We start from the raw sequence: 22,586 nt of genomic DNA, 5'->3' as shown, positions 1-22,586 counted from the left end.
TAGACATATTCTATTAGCAAAGAAGTGGTGTTGGGAGCATGGGATTTGGGCAGGACACCAACTATGTCTGCTACAGGGCTCAATGCACATTTCTTGACTTTAGTCTATTTTATTCTGCTTAAAACCTAGGACATTTGATTCACATACCTACTGGGATAGAGATGATTACGTGCACACAGTAACAAACTGGTTTTACAAACACTATAAAATTGCACAAAAGAAAGAGTATTCAGAAGAGTACCTTGAAAAAGCCACAGAATTAGTCTAAAGCTTCATGATGAGGTGATTACCTTTCACTAACTTGGTATAAACTCTAATTCTATGTCTCATTTTGAAATGTCAAGCAAAAACCCTTCATAAAATACATGACTTCATCAACCACATTTCCTCGTTCAAATCCATTTGCCATTTCAGTTAGCACTGGATCACAGAGAATGACTACATGGTATATGAAACAAAAATTTTATCCCTATCTACCTATGTGTCTGGCTCTCTATCTGTCCACCTACCTGCCTGCCACCTTTTATAATTGTCCACATTCCACAAAAGCTGAGATGTGCTCTGTGACATTTTCATTAGGGAACTTGGGAATCCTTCTCATAGAATGACACTTGTCACATCGCCAGCTCTGTTCTGGCACATATGATTTCCTTCTAGTTTGACACTTAGGATCTTTTCATTGCAAGCAGCAGAGACAGGCAATGGTTAATTTACATGAAAAAGAAATTTATCTGAAGGATGAGGGCTAGTCCATAGAATCAAGGAATTAAATCCTCAGAGATCTGGGTAGAGGAATTAATCCCAGTTGCCAGGATAAATGAACTCCAGCATGCTAAGTCCTGCTCTGAAGGCCCAAGAGTCTAGAGAGAAAGTCCGAATGGCTGGCTGGGTACCTACCGTTCTCTTAGCCAGATGGAGTGGACACCTTGATTAACATGTCTACCAAAACTGTAGCATGGGGAAGGAGCCACTGCCCGCAGGTAAATCAGGGTCCTGCTTCCAGAGAGGGCTGGGTACCAGGCAGGCAAATACAGTTGTCCACAGCAACAGCAATGCACTGCCTGAGACCAATACACAACCAGTAAACAAGATTCCTAGGCTGTAATAATAAAACAACTTACTTTTGCTTCCCATGTCTCTTAAAAGCTGCTTAGCGGAGGAAATCTACTCCCTGTCCCTGAACATATAAACTCTACTCACTTTTAAATAATAAAACAGCCAATGATCACTGTAAGATGCAAGCACTATCTTAAATTTAGTAATAGAATGTTAATTTTATTAGTACTTCAATCTTCATTCAAAGGTAAGACTTCTCTCCCATTTCCCCAGCTGGGATCTGTTGCAGGCAAGCTGTCTGCCTTTGGCAATGAGGGTGGTCAGACTACTGCGTCTTCTTCCACTACCTGCTGCTTCTCATCCCTCGGGGGTCACAGCAGGGGAAGAAAGAGTGGGACAGAGGAAAAGGAAGTTTTTAATTTAACTGGTACTGTCATAAAATGGCCTCATGCTTTCTCATAGCACAGCAAATATTTAAAGCTGACTCATTCTCTTGTGGGCACTTTGGAGAATTTTTTTGAGGCTTCCCTGCTGTGTCTCTTTGACTGCAATTCTGCTCTCAGCCTCCCAGGCAGCCCACCCACCTCTCTAGACTTATAGTAAGAAATACTAGTCTCCTGTGCTCCTCTCCTCCAGCTCCGGATGGGTCACATATTTCATTTCTGAGCATCCTGCTGAATCCCCCTTCACTAGGCTTGAGTTGAGGGACAGGCACTGGCATCCCGTCCCTGCGTGTGAGCAACTCCCAGCACAATACTCTCCAAAGAAATCCTCTTAAAATAATCCCGCTCCCAAAAATTCTCAGTCATAATGTAAGCTGGTCACAGGGATGGTAGGACAGCATGGAGAACACAGCCAGTGATTCTGTAACATCTTCCTATGCTGACAGATAGTAACCGTCCTAGTGGGAATGAGGACTTAATAATATGGGTAACTGCTGAACCACTGTAGTGTATACTTGAAGCCAATATAAGATTGTATATCAACAATAGTTCAATACAAAAATAAATTTTAAAGAAGATTGCATATCAAAGATATTTCCATTAAAAAATAATAATAATCCTGTTCCCCCAATCGCTATTCCATCAATTTCATTATTATCTTCATAGAATGTGAAGGGTTGAAGAATTGTAAAAAAATAATCTCTGCCAACATGTGACAATGGTGTTTTGTTTTCATTTGTATTTTTCATACACCCTGTGGGTGTGCCCAATAATAGAAATAATTGGCACAGAGCTTATATGCCCCAGCACTTTACTTATGCTAACTTATTTAATCTTCACATGGACCCTATGCAGTAGGTACTATTATTATTCCCATTTGGCAGATGAGGTCCTGAACAGTGAATAAACTTGCCCAAGGCCACTTAGTGGGGCTGTCCCCAGAGTGCCTGACTTTTCCACCATCCCACATTATGCTCTGCTTCCTGCCCTTTTTCTTTTCCTTTCTCTTCTGATCCCTCTTCTTGTATTCTTCCTTTTCCCAGGGAGCATTTTGGCCTTAATAACTGTTGTCAACCTGCTCTGTTCAGTTCAACACACATATAGTGAATATTTAGCATGTGCCAAACACTGTGTTAGGGGCTAAGAGACAAAGGCAAAGGTGAATACAATCCAGTGTGACCTGAAGTATCATCTCACAGGGGAATGATGCATTGCACACGTATAGCTCATCGTGGTGGCCCCAGCACATTCACAATTCTCCCTCCACAGTTCTTGGTCTCAGGGAGGTTAACAGACTTGTCCAAAGTCACACAACTAAGAAGTGGGGGAAGATAGGGTATAAACAAATCAACCAGTTTCAGCATGAATTCTTCAGCCCTTTTCTACTTTTACTGTCACTCCATTTTCTACATTTTCACTCCATGTCCAGGGACTATTTGCCATTAGAAATAGCTGTCATCTCCATTTTTGGGCTATTTCTAAAGCTTAAAGCTCCTGGAAGGATGCTCTCTGGTTAATTGAGTTGTTAATTGTTACAGCAATAGTAGCAATAAAAACCAGAAGAGCAGGCACAAATTTCACATCCACAGACTAGAATGTGTGAACATGTGGCTTCATTTTCTTGCAACTCAAATTAATTTCTGACCTTGAGCCCCTGTCCTGATTGATGCAAGAAATGAATTCTGGTCACTTTCAAATAAGATCAATAAAATTCAGTATTTCTTAGCCATCTTTTATTTAAAATTTAGTCATTTCAAGATCATTTCCCTCTTTCCCCTTGGGGATGATATTGAGTTCCTGGAGGAAGGTGGGATTTTGCAAATGCTCACCCTGCAGTGGGGCTATGAAGAGGATGGTAGTGTCTGTAGCTTCTATGGGCCTCACGGCTGAGCTTGGCTAGGGCTATATTTGGTCCTCCTTTGACTGGAGACTGTGCTGTCCTGGTGCTGGGGATCCCTGAGTTGTGGTCATATTCCTATCAGAATCTCCATGGGGACAGTCCAGACCATGTCCTTGTGATGCACGTCCCTTCATCTAGCTGAGACCCTCTCCACCCACCTGGGGGATCCAGCTCTCTCTGGCACACTCTTTTTTCTCTCTCAGTTTACTGTCTTGCCTCACTCATAGGAACTGGATAGGCTTTCTCACGCCATTCCCAAGGTCTAGAAAATCCAGGAGGCTTTCTCTTCTCTCTCTTTGAGACCAGAATGAGATGGAGAAGAGGAAAAATAGGAGAACAGGTGTAGGAAAGAAAAGTGGTTAACATCTCACTCTGTTGCATCAGTACAAAATGCTTACTTCAAAGCAATACTAGTTTCAATTTTCAAGTTTAAATCTCCCAACATATCTCTTTTGTCTTTTAACCAGGTTTCTACTTTCTTCTTCGATGGACCAAAGAAACACAGTGCACTTCCCCATCACCTAGAAGCTCCCATGGATATACTGGTTCACTCTCCATCCCAAGCACACTAACCTGTGACATCCTTTGAACAACTGTCTCTGCTCTCCCCAGCCATATCAGACCCTGCAACTGGGACCTGTCACTCTGCCCCCAGCCTCACTTTTCACTCTCTCCATTCTTTCATTATATGCACCTCAACCACTGGTTGATATGTTTACTGTTCTTTCCCTTCTTTTCTTATACATAAGTGTTTGTTTTCTAATCTTCTTACTTGCCTTCAATACTCTTTGGAAACAAATGAGGGTCTAAAAATAAAACTGTAATAAATAAAAATCCTTATAGCCCTTTTAAGGTTCAGTGAGTAGAACTACCCACATTATGCCAGATGTGGAAGCACCATAATTTTCCCTTGTCCAAATTGCTTTCATTCTGAATCAATTTCTTTGTATGAAGCCTTGATGCTCTCCCCCGTCTGAATCAGTAATCCTAGTTAAGCAAAAGAAAGAAAGAGAGTAATGATGTTAAGTTATCAATGATATCCTGGGCTGTATGCCTGACACATTTATCTGCATTATCTCTATTGCATGCACCCTAGATTTATAGGGGCCTGGTTGCAGCCTAAGCCATGTTTACTCTAAGGTTCAGACAAGCTCATCCGGAGGCTGCAGGGAGAACAAAGTGGACAAGGATGAAGGGACTGGTTTGAACCTCCTGGGGAAAAAATTAATTTTCTAAGTTTGAAAACAGAATCCACTGGAAGAGAGAAATTTGCCCACTAATTCATTCAACAAATATTTGTTGAGCACCTACAATGTACCCAACACTGTGCTAGGCACCAGGGACACAACTGTGAGAAATTCAAGGGCAACAAGCCCATTTGGGAGAAGAGGGTAGATTCTAAGTTCAGGAGGACATGTACTCCTCAGATTGTCCTACTGCCAGCCCCAGTGCCAAGGCATGACAGCTGTGGTACCAAGCAAACAAATGCCAAGATTCACTTTGGTCTCATTTTCAAGAAACAATAAAAAGAACAGTGAGAGGAGACCTGAGGCCAGTGGCTCCTGCACCCTGGGAGAACCTGCCCTCCCTGCAAACACTAAGGCACAACTTGGAGATATTGTTGGACACCAGGAGGGCACTCAAAGGGACATCAATAGAGGCTGGGGACAATAACCTGATCGACCAAAGCAAGGAGGGATAAAGCCAGAGAAGCAGACAGGCCATGGGCCCAGGACATGGTTGCAGTCTATGCTGAGGCTTACAGGGACTACCTGGGAGGAATCTGGGGAAACCTGAGATTCCCACAGAGCTGACAGGGTAGAGCCCAAGAAATTCAGCTTGATGACTTCTGTCAAGTCTCTTCTTTTACCCCCAGGTTAAAGGTGCCCTGGGGAGGGTTATGTTATTTCATAGTGGTTCCAAAGAGGTAAGACACTTGCTCAGGGTTATTGGTTTAGTAATGGCCTTTGGTCTCCAGAGTTCTTCCCAGACCCAGTCCGCCAGGGGGTACAGTAGAAAAGCCTCAGGTTTCTTATCTCTACTCTGTTATAAGGTTCATGTTATAGAACCTTAGACAAGGGAATTTATCTCCTTCAGCTCAAGCTTTTCATCCTATAAAGGAAGGGGTTGGACTAGAAGAGCTACAGTATTCTGTGATTCTGGGATTAAATTCAGGCCCTCAGCAGCAGTTCTGGGTACCATTGATAATCTAACCCAGTCTAATCTCTAGTCCAGACAACCCTCTCCCCACCTTACTTTCCAGCATGGTCCCTTTACTCCAGCAAACCCAGTTGTTCACTGTCCTTTAACTCAGAGCATTCATATTCATTCCTGACCCTTTGCCAAATCCCTCCTTAGGGACTGCAGCACACATCACAGGCAGAGCCTGGTCTCTCCAGCCCATAGCTGGAAAAGATGTGCCCACTGCCTTCCCTGATGCTGACTGCAAGATAGGCATATGTCAGCTCCCCGGGGCATCCATTTACTTCTCTGACATTAATTTGTCCAGCCCCTTCGTGGATTCATTTCTATTTCCCTCATGTACTACATCTTGGAGTAATGTGTTCCACAAGTTTATTACCCATTTCTTTTATTTGTTGTAACTGTTCCTCACTCATCTTCCCCTCCAGCGAGTATTTGGGTTGAATAAGTCCTTGTTCACCTTCTCCTGGTTATTGATGAGTTTACCGATTTCATCATGTCCTTTTCCAGTCTGGAGAATTCTAACCTTTATGGCCTGTCTCCCCCCAACAGCCCTCAATTGTCCTACCTCCTTTCCTTCTCCAGTGCCAGAATGTCCCTTCAGAGGTTCAGTGACTGGAACTTGCCACAGAGCGGAGGGTGCATCATATTTAGAGGAATGCAAGGGTGTGGACTCTGCTATTTTCAGATTCCTTGCTGATTCCTGATGTGTGTTTTCTTGGCCTTTAGAGCAAAGCAGTACTTCCCACTCACGTACTGGAAGGCAAAATGCTTCCAAAGGCACAGGCCCTTTCCTTTTAACAGAGATGTTAGTCACAAAATTCAGATTTGTTTATTTTCAAACACATCTGCACATACCATATTAAATTCATCTGCCCCTTTTCTGCCCATTTATCAACAAAACTCAGTTGATGACAATAAAATCAACATTTAGTGAGCTCTTAAAATGTCCCAGGCATTGTGGTAAGTGTGCAGTATCTTCCTTAATCCTTTCTGCAATCCTCTGAGGAAGGGATTAGTATCACCCAATTTTGAAGATAAGAATATTGAGAAACAGAGAGATAACTAACTTGATCATCACACAGCTGGCAAATGGCAGAGCCTAGACTCAAATCCAGGGAGGTTGAGATTTTCACTTTAATGCTCTATGCAGTTAACCCTGGCTGTAGATTAGAATCACCTGGGAATTTTGAAAAAAACACCAGTTCTCCAGGCCCCACACCAGGGCAGCAAAACCAGACTCTCTGGGAGCTGGGGTCCTGACACAGACATTGTTAAAAGCTCCCCCAGGCAATTCTATTGTCCATCCAGGATCGAAGGCCACTGCTCTGGCGCCTCCTCCTGTCAAAGCCTGTCCGTTTATTTCTACTGTAACCAGAATACATTCAGTCATCAGCAACGTGGAAGTCTGTCCTGTGGCTTTCCCCTCCAGAACATTTATAAAGATGTTGGGTCTGATCTGTCTTGGCATAGATTCTTTTGTGGTTTTTTTTTTTTTGGTGGTGGTGGTAAGAATATTTGCAGAACGTAACATTTAGCATGTTAACTATATTTTTTTAATATTTACTTTTTAATAGATGAACTGGATCATTCTACATACATATTTTTTTCCTTTTGAATTGTGGTAAAATACACAGAAGATTTACCATCTTTGTTATTTTTTAAGCAAACAGTTTAGCGGCATTAAGTACATGCGCATTGTGGGCAGCTGTCATCACCATCCATCTCCTGAACTTTTTCATCAACCCAAATGGAAACTCTGTACCCATTAAAATACTAACTCCCCATTTCCCTATCACCCCCACTCTGGCAAACACCCTTCTACTTTCTGTCTCTGTGAGTCTGACTACTCTAGGTGCCTCGTACATGTGGAATCGTACAACATTATGTGTCCTTTTGAGTCCGGCTTATTTCACTAAGCATAATGTCTTCAAGGTTCATCCATGTTGTAGTATATGTCAGAATTCCTTTCTTTTTAAGGCTGAATAATATTCCACTGTATGTACATACCACATTTTATTTAACCATTCACTGCATAGATTCTCAAGGAGGGAGTTGTAACAGTGCATCAGATGGAGAAGCCAAGATTTGCTCCCACCTTTTGTTTTTTTGTATCTGAGCCACTCGCTAATCGTGATTAAAGACATCATTCCCTCCTTTAGCCTCATGGTGACTTAACCTTGTTAAAGAGCCTTCCTTAGAGAACTTTGTCAAAATCCTAGACTTTTTTGTCTAAGTAGATTATATTTGTTTCTCCTTTATATCTACTTGTTTACTTTCTCAAAGAAGTCCACTAAGTGTATCTCTTCCTTCCCTTCTGCCTGTCCACTCCTACATTTTCTGTGTTGTCCAAGGCAATTCCTGCCTCCTTCAAGAAGCCTTCCCAGACCCAGCTCCATGGGCTCCCTCTCTCTGTACTTGTGTCGTGTTTATTGCCTGGAGCAGCCAATCTGGCATTTACCTGCTATTTACTTCTTGCATGCACCTCACATTCCCAGTAAGACGATCATCCCTCAGCATTGCTCATCCTGTGTCCTCTCTACCCTCAGTGTAAAACTGAGCAAATAACAGAGGTGGGAAAATTCTTATTTAATTGAAATGACAGGGCTTGCAGCCTCTTCCTGAGAATCTGTGCTAAAGCTAATGTCTGAAATCCAAGCTGCCTGCAGCACGGCCAGCCTGTGTTAAGGGCACATCCTATCCCCCTTCAATTCCCAGACTTGCAGCAGAGCCAGCGCTAAGCCATATTGACAGCGCAAAGTTCTCTTCATCCAGCCTTCCCTAATTTTTCACTTTGCTCACACCCTCACTGTTTCTGGGCACCCAGATTTCTGCTCTTACCTTTTTTTTACTCCTCTCCATCTCAGTTCCCTATTCTGTATTCTAACCCCTTAGGTTCTTTCCTCATGTAGTAAAGGTGGGTTGTAACTCCAGGAGGAAAATCCTGGGGCAAGATACCTTTGAAACTGAAATCAGTCAAAGGGAGAAATAAAGTGGGAGAAACCCGCTTATTTCTTACAAGTAGTTGTCCCAGTCTCTATTGGCCTGGCAGCAGCAGAAGAGACCCCACCCAACCTCTCTGGTCCAGATGAGCTCTCATTCACCCTTGTATTTACCTGTTGATATGGGGATGGACTACCTCTCTCCACCCCTTGGCAACGCCTATTGATATGGAGATGCACTAAGGCCAGATGAGAGGTTCTGGAAATATTGCAGTTTTACCCACACAGGTAAAGGGTTTTTATGAGTTTTGTGATCTCTGCCCTAATCAAAGTCTCCATGAGTTGCAGGGCAACTCTGTTGTAACAGTCTGCTCCCTGGCCTCCCTCACTCAAGCCCACACTCTAACCCATCTCACTATGTCAGGCTCCTGCTCCAAACCTGGGATGATTCTCTTTACCTGGCTGGTAGGATTAAATCCAATCCCCTTCCATGGCATTTACCACCTGTCTAATCTGGCCCTGTTCACAGTCCAGCATCATCCCTTACTGTAACCCTCTGTGGGTAATTGTAATATTTCCAGAATATCTCACCTGACTTTAGAGTATCTGTATATCAGTAGGTGTTCCTCAGGGGAGGATATAGGTAGTTCATCTCCATATCAATGGGTAATTACCTGGGTGACTAAGGGCTTATCTGAACCTGAGAGGTTAGGGGGAGGTCTTGCTTGCTTCATCCTGAGCAGGAAAGAGACGGCCCCCGGACTGCAATTTGTAAGTAATAAACGGGCTTTAAACTTATTTCTCCCTTTGACTGATTTTGGTTTTAGAGGTCTTTTGCCCTGGGATTTCTACTTCCCAAAGTTACAGGGCCACGGAACATCAGAGCAGAGACATTTTTTTAGGGCAAAGGAGTCTTTCTGGAGCTATCATCTGTGTTAGTGGTTTTTTAGCCCCTACTCAGGCAGCAGGTTCTCCTTCAGGTCCTCCACACCTCCTGTCCGAAGATCTGGCCCCATGTGGGTCCTCTCAGCACCAGGCCTGGGCCGCATCTTGGTTTCAACCTCAACCTGGGATGCTCTTCTCTGCAGGATTCAAGCCCCCCTCTGGACACTGCCTTAGGTTTTCTTGGCCAATGTCCATCCTGTCCTGATCCATTCCAGGCCTCTGTGGCTTCACCCTGGTCTTGGGAGAGAATCACAGGCACAGGTCTCTTGATTTGCAAATGTCTGTAGGAAGGGAGGCCACACCTTGCATTCTTCCTTGGGCCCAATCACCCTGAGAGTGATCCCTGCCCCCTTGGCCCTTTGAGCCCATCTGACCCGGAGGCCTGGTGTCATCCTCTGGATCAGCCCTGCCCCTGTCCTTCCTTCTGATCCCCACACCCCTCCCACACCTCACTTCCTTCTGACTCATCCTCAGCCCCAGTCTGACAGTGTTTGCCAGGAGAGCAGGAAAGAGGAAGATGGAGAGGCACTGTTAAGTGCCTGTGGTGAGAGACGTGCTTACCCCTGGGTGTCAGCCCAAGGGCAAACGAGCCTTCCTTCTCTCTCACCACACCCCTGACTTAGGAGACGTGAAAATGGTCTGTGTGTGTGTGTGTGTGTGTGTGTGTGTGTGTGTGTGTGCATGGACACATTATTTACACACATTGCTGGAGATAATGTGTGAGCTTAAATATGTGAACGCCTGGAAGGGGATTTATTTTTTCAGGAATTGAGAAGGAAAATTAGAACTATAGTACAAGAAAGAAAAATGATGCCAGGATGAATGTGCGTATGTGGGACTGTTGACCACTTTAGATGTTTGGGTTTTCAGAAATAAGTCTTCACTCTCTCGTGACTTGAAGAGCTGCTGCCTGAGTCAATGTATCCTTGTGGTTAACTGGGTGAAGACAATTAGCATGTGTTTTATTTTAATATTCATTTCTTTTAAAAAGTTTTAAAGTACAAATCTAGATGTTAACCAATAATTAATCAATTGGAGAGAACAGTTTGATATGGAAAAATCTAAGTTCAGATCTCAGCACTGAAAGGACCAGTTGTGTAATTGTACCTTAGTTTCTCTATCTGTAAAATGGGGATAATAGTTCACTCATCAAATTGTAATTGGTACATCTTTCTACCAAGCACCACTGTGTGTGTGTTATGGGCAGGGGGAGTCTGGGATTAAAGCAATGAGCAAAGAAGGCAACACCTCCATTTTCATGGAGTTTATATTCTGGCCAGGGGAGACAGGCAACAGGTGAATATGTACAATGTCAGGTGATGATAGAGAGTGACAGGGGGTTGTCATTTTTGAAAGAGTAGTAATGCTCTCTAATGAACTATCTGAGCAGAGAATGAGGGCAGTGAAAGAATGACCCATGTAGACATCTGACAAAAGAGCTTTCAAGGCAGAGAACATCAAGTGCAAAGGTCCTGAGGTGGCGGCAGCATTGGATATTGGAGAGGCAGTGGAGAGGCTGGTGAAGCTACAGAGAAGTAAAGGAGGGAAGAGTGGTAGGAGATGATGTCAGAAAGTCCCTGAGGACTTAGTAAGGATGTGGCTTTTCCTCTAGTGGACTAGAAAGCCATGGCAGATTTTTGAGCAGAGGAGTTACAGGATCTGACTTAGAATGGCTTCTGTGTGGAGAACAGACTCTAGGTGCAGAAAGAGCAAACATCCAGGTGAGGGAAGAGAGTGAGGTACTAGTTGAGGAAGTGGGGAGAAGTAGATCCTGAAAATAAAAGGTCAAGACAATGGGATTTACTGATGACTTAGATGAGGAGTATGGGATGACTTCAAGATTTTGACCTTGAGGAATTCAAGAATGGAGTTTTTCTTTACAAGGATGATGAAGTCAGAAGGAGGAGCTGGTTTTGGGAAAGGACACCAGAAGTTAAGTCTTGGCATTATTAAGTTTGAGATGTCTGTTAGACTGACAAATCAAAAACTTTGGAGAGATTGCTGAAATCTTTGAAATGAAAGGGTTTACTGAGCCTTTACAGATGCAGCCAGAATAAGTCCTGGGAGAGGCAGTTTCTGCCTCACCAGCAGCAAGGCCACTTCACAGACACAACTTGTCTGCCAGATTCAAGAAACAGGGCACATTTATGAGGGGTCTCAAGGAAAGAAAGTTCTTTAAATTCACATTGGCTACAGATAAGGAAGGCAGGCTACCGTGAAATGCGCAAAGTCCTGGGATAGGTGGTTAGTTCATAGAGAAAGCTCGTAGATTGGTTGTTGATGATGGTCAGACACTGGTCACATGCAAGGGGGATGCAGTGGTCCTGGGGACCTTCTAGATGTTGTGGAAACGACTTCATTCAGGAACGTGGAGTTTCTGGTTAGCTACAGCCCACAGCTATTGACCGATGACCTTCCCCTGTCTCTCTCCCTCATTCTCTGGCCCTTATGTCACTTAATTTAAGGACATGTCAGAACTTTTGCCTTGTCAAGATATTCACAGGGAGGACAGCGGCAGGTAGTGGGTTCCCCACAGCTGGATTTCCAGAGAGAAGTCAGAGCTACAGACACCAACTCAGATGTCACCAGCACCGAGCTAGTTTTTACAGCCACATGGCTAAGCAAGGTCATCTAGAGCATCAGAGTAGCTCTCTCCTTCACAGGAGTGTGAAGGTGAAAAGATATTGTATGAAAAATACTTGTATAAACTGTGAAGTGTTATACACATGGAAAGCACAAAGTGCGTGAATATGGTATAGAGCAAATTTAAAGGCATATCTGCAGGAAGTTAGAACCATGGAATGGGTGTGAAAGGAAGATCCTGGGAACCAGCTGATCAACCCTCTCATTTTATCCATGCCCAACTGAGGTCAGAGAGGTTAAGAGCTCGTGCAAGCACCCCCAGCTCATCAGTGGGCTAAGCTGGTCTTGGAACTGCGAAGCCTTAACTGCTGGTGCGGTGCTCTTTCTGCCACATGACGCACCTGCTCACATTTACTGCTTCAGCTCTCTCTGAATCTGTTAACCAGGGCCAAGTAATTCTTCCAAAAGAGAAATCTAATTATATCGCCTGGTGCTTTCATACATCCTATTTCCTCTGCCTGGAATTTTCTGTCTCCTCCCGCTTCTGTCTGGCAAATCGCTGCCCTATCTCCATTCCCAGCTAGAAGGACCTTTTGCTGTGGAGTCTCCCTTGCCCTGCCAGGTAGAGCTGGTCTTTGTCCCTCCATGTGCCCATGGTGCTCCGGCCCTGCGATGTCCTCACAGTCACTGTGACTTCGTCTGCCTCCCCCACCCCACCACCCGCCTGCGAGGCTCCGGCTTTCTCCTCTTCCTATGACCTCTCCGCCTAGCATAGTGAGTGGTGCTTAAATGTTTGGGGAGGAAGGAAGGACATTCCTAATTCTCACATTAGCTCAGGACAATAGCAAAACTGCCATTTAGTGACACTTCAGTTCCTTTGACCTGAGTGTGCTTTTGGTTCACCAATCAACAATGACTTCTGCAGTGGGAATTTTCTTTTTTCTTTCCCAACCCCAGGCAAAACGAGCAGGTGATTCTGGGACCAGGAAACTATTTGGACACTGCAAGTGATTGTGGCCTTCTTTTCAATTCTCTCTCTCTTACCAATCTACAAGTGACTTGTTTATTTGCCTTTTGATGCAAGGCTACATTTCTGTTTGTGCTTGGGCTATGCATGTGCCTGAGGTCAGAGAGGTTAAGAGCTCATGCAAGGTGTGCATACATACACACACACACACACACTCCTGGGAGAGTGTTTTTCAGCGATAACTAGATCTCCCAGAAAATACCCTCAGGTGGGAGGCAGGAGCTGGTGTTGGGCTCCTGGTTTGTCACCCTGGAAAATGAGAATTTGAACTTACTTCTTAGTCTCTTGGCAGCTTAATTCAGTATAAGTTTGGGATTTCTAGGTCAAGAGTGAATTCTAAGAACACCTTCCCACCCCCTGTGCTCAATGCTCTTTAGCATGTTTGTTTCGAACAATTCTGTATTAGTTACTGTAATTTCCTTTTGTTTAATTAACACTATTCCGGTAGGTGGAGAATTGCTCCTAATAGAAGTAATTATTGTACAGATTATTGCAAAGGCTTAAGGAAGGTGACATGATAGTGATGGGGTCAACAGTCCAGGTTTTGTTCTAACCAGACTGGGGTTTTTGCCAAATGCTGGAGATACCTGAAGCATGTGGTAAGCCAGACTAGTAAAGCAACTGTCCCTTCTTTAGGTTTGGACTTCTGAAGCTCTCTGATATTGAGAGCTCTTGTAATCACTGTTAATCAATAGAATGCTGTAGGATGCAATTAGGATTAATTAGCCCAGTGTCCGAAGTGTGCTCTGTGTCTCCTTGGGTGTCTCCCCTTCTGGGCTCCTGCTTCCCCTGAAAAGGAAGGGTTCCTGGCCTGTATCCCCAGCCTGGGGTCTCCTCTCTTCTCTTCCTGTACCAAGCCCCCTCCCACACTTACTCATAATAGAGAGAGGGGGAGCCAAGAAAGGGCATGAAGTGATTGTGGGAAAGGAAGAAAGACAAAACAATCAAAATCCTGTGGAAAAAAGGCAGGTGTGGTGAGAAACTATGGTGAAAGATGGAGATTTTTATTGCCTTACAAGAGAAAGCTGCAGCACGCAGACAGAACCACTCAGAAGACATTCTGTCTACTCTTCCTACCAAGCAAAGGGTAAACTCTCCTGCTCATCCCTTTCCCATGCAGTGTATGGAGTCTTTTTCATGTTTTTGTATTAATTAAAATGTGTCTATATATCCCACACATTCATCTTTTTGCAATGACAAAAACAGTTTCCCCGGTTCTGTAGGGAATGGGAATGGTCTCAGCACTCGGCAATGGAAGGGTCCCAGCGCAAGGATGAGGAGACCTGCCCCCACTCCAGCCTGGGGCTCTGGGGTAATTGCTTCCCCTGTCTAGATCCCACTGTCCTTGCCTGTAAAATGATAAGCGTGGACTTGAGGCCTTGCATTACCTCTTTCAATCTGATTTCTCCCCCTAATGAAATGGATGGGCTGTTAGACTGCTATGCCTGGACACTGCTGTTCCCTTCCATTTTCCTCTTCTTGCCAGAGTAAGTCTTACCTTTGCAAGTTCCTCTCCATTCTGCACACATTATGAGTTTCAGCATTTCTGTTGCCCTAGAAAGTCTTTATTTCTGAGGTTGTGCACTGTTTCCCTTTTTACAGCATATCATAAATTCTCTCTGGATTCTTTCGTTCCCATCATCCTGACCAAAATGCTTCTCCCCTTGGTTCAGAGGGCTCTGTGTGTGTGGTGGCGGTGGGATGGGTTGTGCTTCTCAGGGGCTCTTACTGTCTCCTTTCCTCTGCTTTATCTGGGATTTCCTTTCCCTAGAATTTTGTTATGTAAAATGCTTCACTCTAATTCTTCAGTTTCCGGCATGTTCTAGAAAGTCATTTAATGTTTCCCTTCTTCCAACTTATCTATTTTTATTTCACAGCTCTCTTTCTTTCTCTCTTAAAATCTCACTTCTCGGGTTTAATTTTTAGATCCTTTGTCTTTATCCTTCGGTCTTTCGTTTTCTTAGGTCACCTTTTTTTTTAATACCTTTTTTGTTCAGCAGAGGGCTCTCCTCCCCTCCCTCTTGCAGCCTAGGCAGATAGGATTTGAATTTTGCCTCCTCTGTCTTTACCTCCTGCTTTCTTACAGAAACGCTAGATACTTAAACTTGTAAACAGTTCTGCGCGGCTGCGTGCGATCGCTCTAAACCGTCCCCGCTCAGCCACTCCACCGCCTCCCGGGATCGCTAATTTCTTGGATGCCCTTCCACTGTTCCTGCTGTTGTATTCCTCGCTGTAGCCCCTTACTTGTTCTTCAAATCGTTCTGGAGGGTAGGTATTTATAAACCCAAATTTACAACTGAGAAACTGAGGCTCGGAGAGGTTCACCCAAGGCCGTGCAGATTGTAAAATTAACCCTAATCCAGTTTGTTCTGGCTTCCCCAGTCCAGCCCAGCAGACTCACCTCACTCCCTCCGACTGCAGTTTATACAAGATTTCCTCTGTTGTGTATGTGGTTCTTTTCCTCTTCAAGTCCACAGGCAGGAAGACCGTCCCTAGCTAGCTAATAGGGCTGGGGGATTTGGGAGGCGCGGGGAGGGAGCCTTTCCTCAGGCCCCAAGGATTGGTGTGGTCAGGGTTCGGGTGGGCTGACGCCCCGGGAGGAAGTAGGTTGGAGACTGGGGCTACCAAGGACGGTAAGGCAGGATGTGGCAAATGGTGCTCAGGGAACCTGGGTCACTACACTCGAATGCCGACGGCGGAGGAGGTCTTGTGCCCACCCTCCGGGCAACACACACTTGGCCAAGCCAGGAGCGGGAGTCGCGCCGAGCCGGGGAACGTGGAGCTGCAGCGCGCCCCCTTGCGCTTCTGCGCGCGCCTCGGGGCTGACGGGTGAAGCGCCCGCCGCGGCAGGGCCGCTCCAACCCCCTCCTCCTTTTCGATCCCGCTCCCCTCCTTCCCTCCCCTCGCTCCCAGCCCCTCCTCTGCCGCCCCTCCCTCCCTCCTTCGGCTCCCCCGGTCTCCTCCTCCCAGCTCTCACCCGCGCGCCGGGTCGGGAGCTAGTTGGAGCGCGGGGGCTGCTGCCAGAGCCCAGCTCCGCGGAGCCGGGCGGGTCGGCCGCGCGTCCGGCGGCTGCTGGAGGAGCCCCAAGCGCTGCGGGCGCCGACCCGGGTCTGGACTGCACGCGAGCGCCGAGCCGAGGGCCGGGGTCCGTTACTGCGCGGCCGCCCCATTCCCAGACGGGCCGCCAGCCCTCCTGGTTCGCCTCTGCCGCTCTGCGTCGCCGGGAGCCACCGGGAACCGGGCACCTGCGCCCCCAGCCCGGAGGTGAGTCCCGGGAGCCCCGGGTGCTTCCCCCGCGCGAGCTGGGGCTGCAAGTTGCAAACTTCAGCAACTTGAGGGGTGGGGAGAGTGGTAGGGCTCGGGGCCGTTGACAAGTTGGAACCGGGTGGGAGAGGCTGCGAGCAGGAGGAGAGGGGGGACCCTGGGCTTCCGCGCCGCCCGATGCCCACCTCGGCTTGGGCGCCTCCGCGCTGTCGCGTTTCCGCCGCCCGCCTGATCCGGGTTGGTGCTGCACAGGGCCCTCCTCCAGCCTGGGTCGGCGCGTCTGCTGCAGCCGCGATGGGGACCCGGGGTCCGGGGCTGGAGGAGGGGTCGGGCGAATGAAAGAAAACTGGCAGAGGCGTTGAGATTGGCGCCGAGATGGAGGCTCGGGGAGCCGACGAGTAAACCCGGCGGGCGGCGAGGCGCGTGGGAACGCGTGGCCAGCCCGGAGTGTGAAATCTCGCGCTCACCGACCTCCTCGCTCCGCCGCCGCCCGCGGAGTCGCCACCTGGGTTCTTCCCAGACCCCCTACCCTGACCGGGCCCCGCGCCGCTCAAACTCTGCCCCGCCAGGCGCCAGACGCCGCGGCCCGGGAGCCTCGCGCTCCCCCTCGCCCACCGAGAGGAGTGCGGCGGCGGGAATCGGGGACGCGAACCGCGATTTCCTGATTTATTTTTCTCATGGTAATTTGTCTTTGTGGTTGGGGCTGCCCATTCACTTTCCGCTCACGTCGTGCGGGAGAGCCAGCGCGGAGGGAGGGAGTGGGCGCGCTCGGGCACTGGGAGGGCCGGAGAGGGGCGAGGGGCTCCCGGGCCCGAGAGGGAAGCGGGCGCAGGACCCGCCGAGGCAGAGGGCGAGGCTGCGGCGACCGGGCCGAGCGGAGCCGCGGGCTGGCGGCGGGAGCAGGACGGAGCCGGCCCCCTCGCCTGCCGCAAACTTTAAACAACGACGAGCCACCTGAAGCGCCCTTCTTGCCGCCTCCCCATCCCGTGGTGCCCATTCCTCGATCGTTTCTCCCACCGCGCCGCGCCGGGCGCCAGTGGGCCCCGAGTTTGGATGCGGGGATTGACCGCCGGTCTCTGCCCCCACCCTGCGATCCTCTCCCGGCTTTCGGCGGTGGGCATGAGCGCAGCCGGAGCGGGGAAGGGCCTCCAACGCGCGCCCGCCCTTCCCTTCCCTGGGGCTGAGCCAACCGAACTGGCATTGGGGGGTTGGAAGCGTGCCTGACCCGACCAGGATCCTGTCTTCTCGGGCCCCAACCCGCATCCTTTTCCTCCTATCGTCTAGCGAACCCCCTCTCCGTGCACGTTCCTCAGGCACCCCCTTCCCCCACTCCCACTTCGGCCTCATTACGCTCCTCCGGCGGCGGCTCCTCTCTCCCGCGCCCTGCCCGCTCGCCTCTCCGTCCTCCCCACCCCTACATTCCCCATCTTTTAATCTGCCTTTTGCATTCTTTCTCCTCACATAGTGCCCCCCCTAACCTCCCCATCCACATTTCTTTTTTTTCCCCCATTTCGTCTTGACATTCAAATGTGGCCTTTCACCTTTTCTGAGCCGCGTAGATGACCTTGAAGAAGGGGCAGAGGGGAACTTGAGCCTGAGAACTGGCCCTCACAACTGGGGAAAAGGGGGCAGGCTAACAAGCAGCTTGGGGACCACTACCAGTACCCTGCCCCAAATCCAGATTCCCATCTCAGGAGAAAGGGGGATAAAATATCAAGAGAGCGAGGGAGTTTGCCACTTGGTCAGTCAGGAGGGCTCTGAGAACTGTTTTGGGAGATCGGTGCAGCAGGAAGAGCTGCCTCTGGCTGTGCCACGTTGGAAAAGGTGGGTGGGGTGGCGAGGGTGGGAGTTTGTTGGGGGAGGAAGGTTGGCTGCTTCCTTCCACTTAACAGCTACAACTCCCTTCAGGAGATGGCAGATCTTCCATCCCATTTTTCTTTTCTGGGAGTCAGTGCCAGAGCCTTCCTCCTCCTGAGCTGACATTATCATCACTGCGTGCGTCAAACACTTTTTAAACACCTGCTGTGTGCAATGCACCAGGCTAGATGCTGGTAGATAAAAAGCCCTACAGGGCTGAGCCCATGCCCCCAGAGGCTGCTAATTCATCAGTGTGAGCCTAAGATACTGTGTTTGGGGAGGGAGAGCATGAATGGAGAAATGGCACAGTACAAAGGCAATACAAGACAACAAGGGCTTAGTGCCAAATAGTGACCTGGGGCTTAGGAGAGGACTGGTTGAAGAAAGTTGATGACTCAGGGGAGACTGAGAGCTGAACTTGCTGACTGCCCCCCTCCCTACCAGCTGTCTGCATAGGGAGGGTGGGACAGGAGAAGGAACGCTCCCTTGCCACTTCTCCTAACAGCTTGATCTAAAAGTCAGAGAAGCTGAGAGATCCTGTCTGGCTCTAGATTGCCACCCTCCAGCTAGGATTAGGAATCAGCAGCTTTCCTGTCTTGGGGTAGTCTTCCTGGATTGTTTGGAAACCTCTCTATTAGTTACTTTTTACTGAGACTTAAAGCTGAAAGAGGGCTCAGAGATTGTCTGTCAGGGGACTCACAAACTCAAATGGGTACAGAGGGCCAGCAAGTAACAGTGTGGTGATCACACAATTAGAATGGCTGGACAGCTGGGTGTTCAGAGTCCCATTGGCCAAATAAACAAAACCAATGTGCAGCCCTTGAGCATTCTCAGCCCCTGTGTTTACAGACCAAGAAATTAAGATATTAATAAATTATCTCATCTTGTGTGTACATGTTATCATGTCTTCCCATACCTTGGGAGATTGATTGCAACACTTCATAACTTGGTCCTACCTCTGACCTCCTGATCACCAGCTCACCTTCATCCTCAGGGTCCACCGGGGTTCTTCTGTGAGATGATGACTTCCTTAAAGTTAGGAAACCATCTTGTCTTATATAAATCTGAGTGCTTCACATCCATTGATACTGGGTTCCTGATGCAGAGTAAGGATTGGAACTCAGGTCTCCCCCCCCCCCACCCCCAACCCCGCCCATGCAGGAATCCAGTAAGTATAAACCAATTTTGTTCTTTACCTAAAAGAAGAAAATTCCCATGTGACTTTTTTGCTCCCCCTAATGTAGTAAAACCTTATTCACAGGTTGGATGAGAAAGGACTGGAAGCTCACATAGGATGTTCAGGAATCCCAAGGAATATCCAGAAAGCCCTGAGCCCTGAGTGTGGGTCTAAAAAGGGGAAGAGGAGCCCCAGGCGGGGAGCAGGAGGATAGCCGACATAGAGAGGATCAGCTTGGGAAGGCTGAAGGTTGGTAGAAGGAGTGTGTACACTTGGGGAAAAGGATGCTGTTGGGTCCCATTGTTTTGAACAGTGACTGTGATGTTCCTTTTCTTAATCTTGGTCACCCTCCTGTATCCCACTGGGAAAGTCAACAAGATAACAGCTCAGATCACTACCATCCAATCAACCAATGCACTATTTTCATTGAAGATTAAAGTGGTAGAATGGACACAAGGCAAAGGGCAAAGTCCCTGATTAGAAGTGCATATTACTTTGTTATCTAGCCTTAAAGGACCCAGGGTTGAGCTCCAGTCCCCCACCATCCATACCCCAGCAGCCAGATGCTCCCCACCGTCCTCAAGTGTTATCTTTGTTGTTGCCTGGGTGCAAGGTGAATGAGACCAACAGAACAGTGAACTCATGTGTTCCTTATTTAGTAAGCACCTACTGTGTGCTAGGCATTGTGCCAGAAACTATTGATACAACAGTAAAGAAGGCATGTCTCTGATCTCCCTGGATGAAATGGAATCAGCATAACTAGAACACAATTACTAGCATTGCTCCAACTGCTGTGATGGTATTTGCTGTGAGTTTTTCTTCCCTGTGAGTTTGGGTGACCTGACAGCTAATATGGAGTTGTCCAAAGGACTTCGGGTCCAGGGTTTTAGGGGGAAGGGCCGAGAAGGCTAGGATTGCACCACCTTAGCTGTTCATTCAGTTTCAAGATTCCTTTCCATGCCTCAGATTCCTCACTCATCAAGTTGGGCTGGATACCTACCTACCCGTATCTGTGGTGTGGATAGAGGCAAGTACCTGAAGATCTGGGGATGAGAACTATTGGGAGGGAGTATTGGTTATATAGTTGGGGGTCTGAAACCCAGTGGGTCCTGGAACCACTCTTTGCCTCATCCAGTCATCTTGTCTGTCTTCATCAAACGATGAGTGTGTGTGTGTGTGTGTGTGTGTGTGTGTGTGTGTGTGTGTTTTGGAAATAGTTACTTCAAATGAATGAGTTTTCTTTCATTTAGATCTTTGTATTTGAGTTAGCCATCATGAAATTGGTCTTGAATTTATGACAAAGCTTAACTAACATGTTCTTAAATGTATGACGGGAGGCCAAAGCAAGCATCTTACTCATGGAGTTTCTTTGAATTGACCCAACTGAGCCCTTCTTTTACAGCTGTGTGGGCAGCACCGATCGCACTGGCATAGTGCTATACTTTTGTGAACCTCCCCCTCTCTGACTTCTGGTTTGATGACGTCTGCCTTAGCTGAGGAGGTGGCTCTCTGATGGGTAATCTGGAAGGCGATCTTTGTGTATGCCATTCCCTGCCTTGGAGGGATCTCCTCCAAGGCTTCCTTTCTGAAAAACATGTCCCTTATGACCAGCTCGAATGCTAGAAAGTGGCAGGGAGAAGTTCCAGCTGGGAGCAGAGTTCTGAAAGAGAAAGGGGCGTGCTGAATATTCTGTCTAGCCATGTCACTTTCCCTCCCTTCTGCTGTAGTGTTTTGCTTTAGTGAGCATGAGGGATGAAAACCAAGCCTTGCAGAATGCACTCTTTCATCCTGACATTAGTCAGGGGCTCACCAATGAGACATGACTACACATGGTAGCTTCAGAGTGGAAAAGGAAGGTGGTTTCCTGTGTGCAATTTGCTGCTGGGCACGTGGAGGGAGCAGGGGAGATGGCTGGGAGGGAGACCAGGCTCGGGAGAGTTTGACCTTGAGCACACTTCCCAATAGTTGGGCTGCTCCTCATCCTCTACCCTCTGACTTGAAACAGGAGGAAGAGGGTTCTGTTGGTTTTGGTTTTTTCCTGAGTAAACAAAAGCTTTTAAGGCAACACTTTGTGTGCTGAGTTCTGCCATGACACTGCCCTCATTGATCTACATTTAATAAGGGTGACTTAATCAGACTTGCACCTAGAACTCGTTTGAATTTGAAGCCTTGTCGATATTATCAGAATATCTGCGTTTGAACCAAGAATGTCTCTGGCCAGCCTCTTCTGTGATAGGAAGTTTCGTACTGGAGGGTGGCTGGTGGCCATCTGTTCGGCTAGTCTCCTGAGGATCAAATTAGAGGAGATGGGTTTAAAGGAGGAGGCTGGATTAGAAACACAAGAAGCTTCTCCAGTTGAGCTCTTCTGCTGACCCAGACTCCCCAACTGTGAACATTAAGTGGTCAGTTGAACATTAAGGCCCTTTTTGGCCTTTGAGGTCAGTGGTCTTGAATGGGAATTACAGACGTTTCTTGATTTTCCAGGAGTGGTTCATTCCCTTTTTAGTGGATTATTTACAGGGAATGTTTAGTCTCAGGCCAGTTTCTAGTTACATCCAGCCCTGCTGTTCATAACCCACCTGACTGCCAGTGTCTTCAGAGACTTTAGCCTCTTAGCCTCCACCTGAGCCAAATGTCATTTGGGAGGTAAATCTGCTGTATATTAAGTATACATGTGTGTGTACAAATATGCTCATATACATGCACATATAAACACAGATGCAATGCATTGCAAAGTTGTGTTTTGGTTTAATCATCCAGCATTTGGGGTTATCTGCAGCTCTGTTCTTCTGACAGAGTTGACATGGGCTTTCCCCTAAGGAGGCAACTTCAGGGACCTGTCTGATGGGGTTAGTAGTTTATGTCTATCCCTATTTGCCAACCTCACTGATCTCCCTGAGCCAAAACTGCCTCCATACTACCCTAGTCATTGTCCTGAGGGGTCCTCAGGAGACCTGCTTAAGAAGTACAAAAGAGCTGCAGTTGGCTCTTAATTATTCAGAGATGGATGGATCCAGTGTGTAAAGCATCTGACTGGGGCCTCTTCTTTCCCTTCTTTTGTGCCTTAGGAAACTCTATATCCTTAGAGAGAAGCTGGGGGAGATCTTATCATTTAACACAAACTTTAGTTTCTAACAGCCTGTTCCCTCTGCACCTCTTCCCTCAAGGCGCCTGGGGGAAACTAGGACCT

General features: G+C 47.4%; 1 protein-coding gene across 4 annotated transcripts in view; it reads left to right on the top strand.

Annotated features, from left to right (window-relative positions):
* The first annotated feature begins 15,957 nt into the window (after positions 1-15,957).
* The window catches only part of SEMA5B (semaphorin 5B), a 125,946-nt gene continuing 119,317 nt past the window's right edge, over positions 15,958-22,586 (top strand). For 3 of the 4 annotated variants that reach the window (XM_057503299.1, XM_057503298.1, XM_057503313.1), the window contains exon 1: positions 16,250-16,362. The gene's annotated coding sequence lies outside the window, so the exon portion shown is untranslated. Of the gene's footprint in view, positions 16,363-22,586 lie in introns of all 4 variants that reach the window. The other variant, XM_057503302.1, reaches the window with a different exon arrangement.

Source organism: Manis pentadactyla, chromosome 1 (genome assembly GCF_030020395.1).
Source record: "Manis pentadactyla isolate mManPen7 chromosome 1, mManPen7.hap1, whole genome shotgun sequence".
NCBI classification, from domain to species: Eukaryota; Metazoa; Chordata; class Mammalia; order Pholidota; family Manidae; genus Manis; species Manis pentadactyla.
This window is presented reverse-complemented; position numbering and strand designations above follow the sequence as displayed.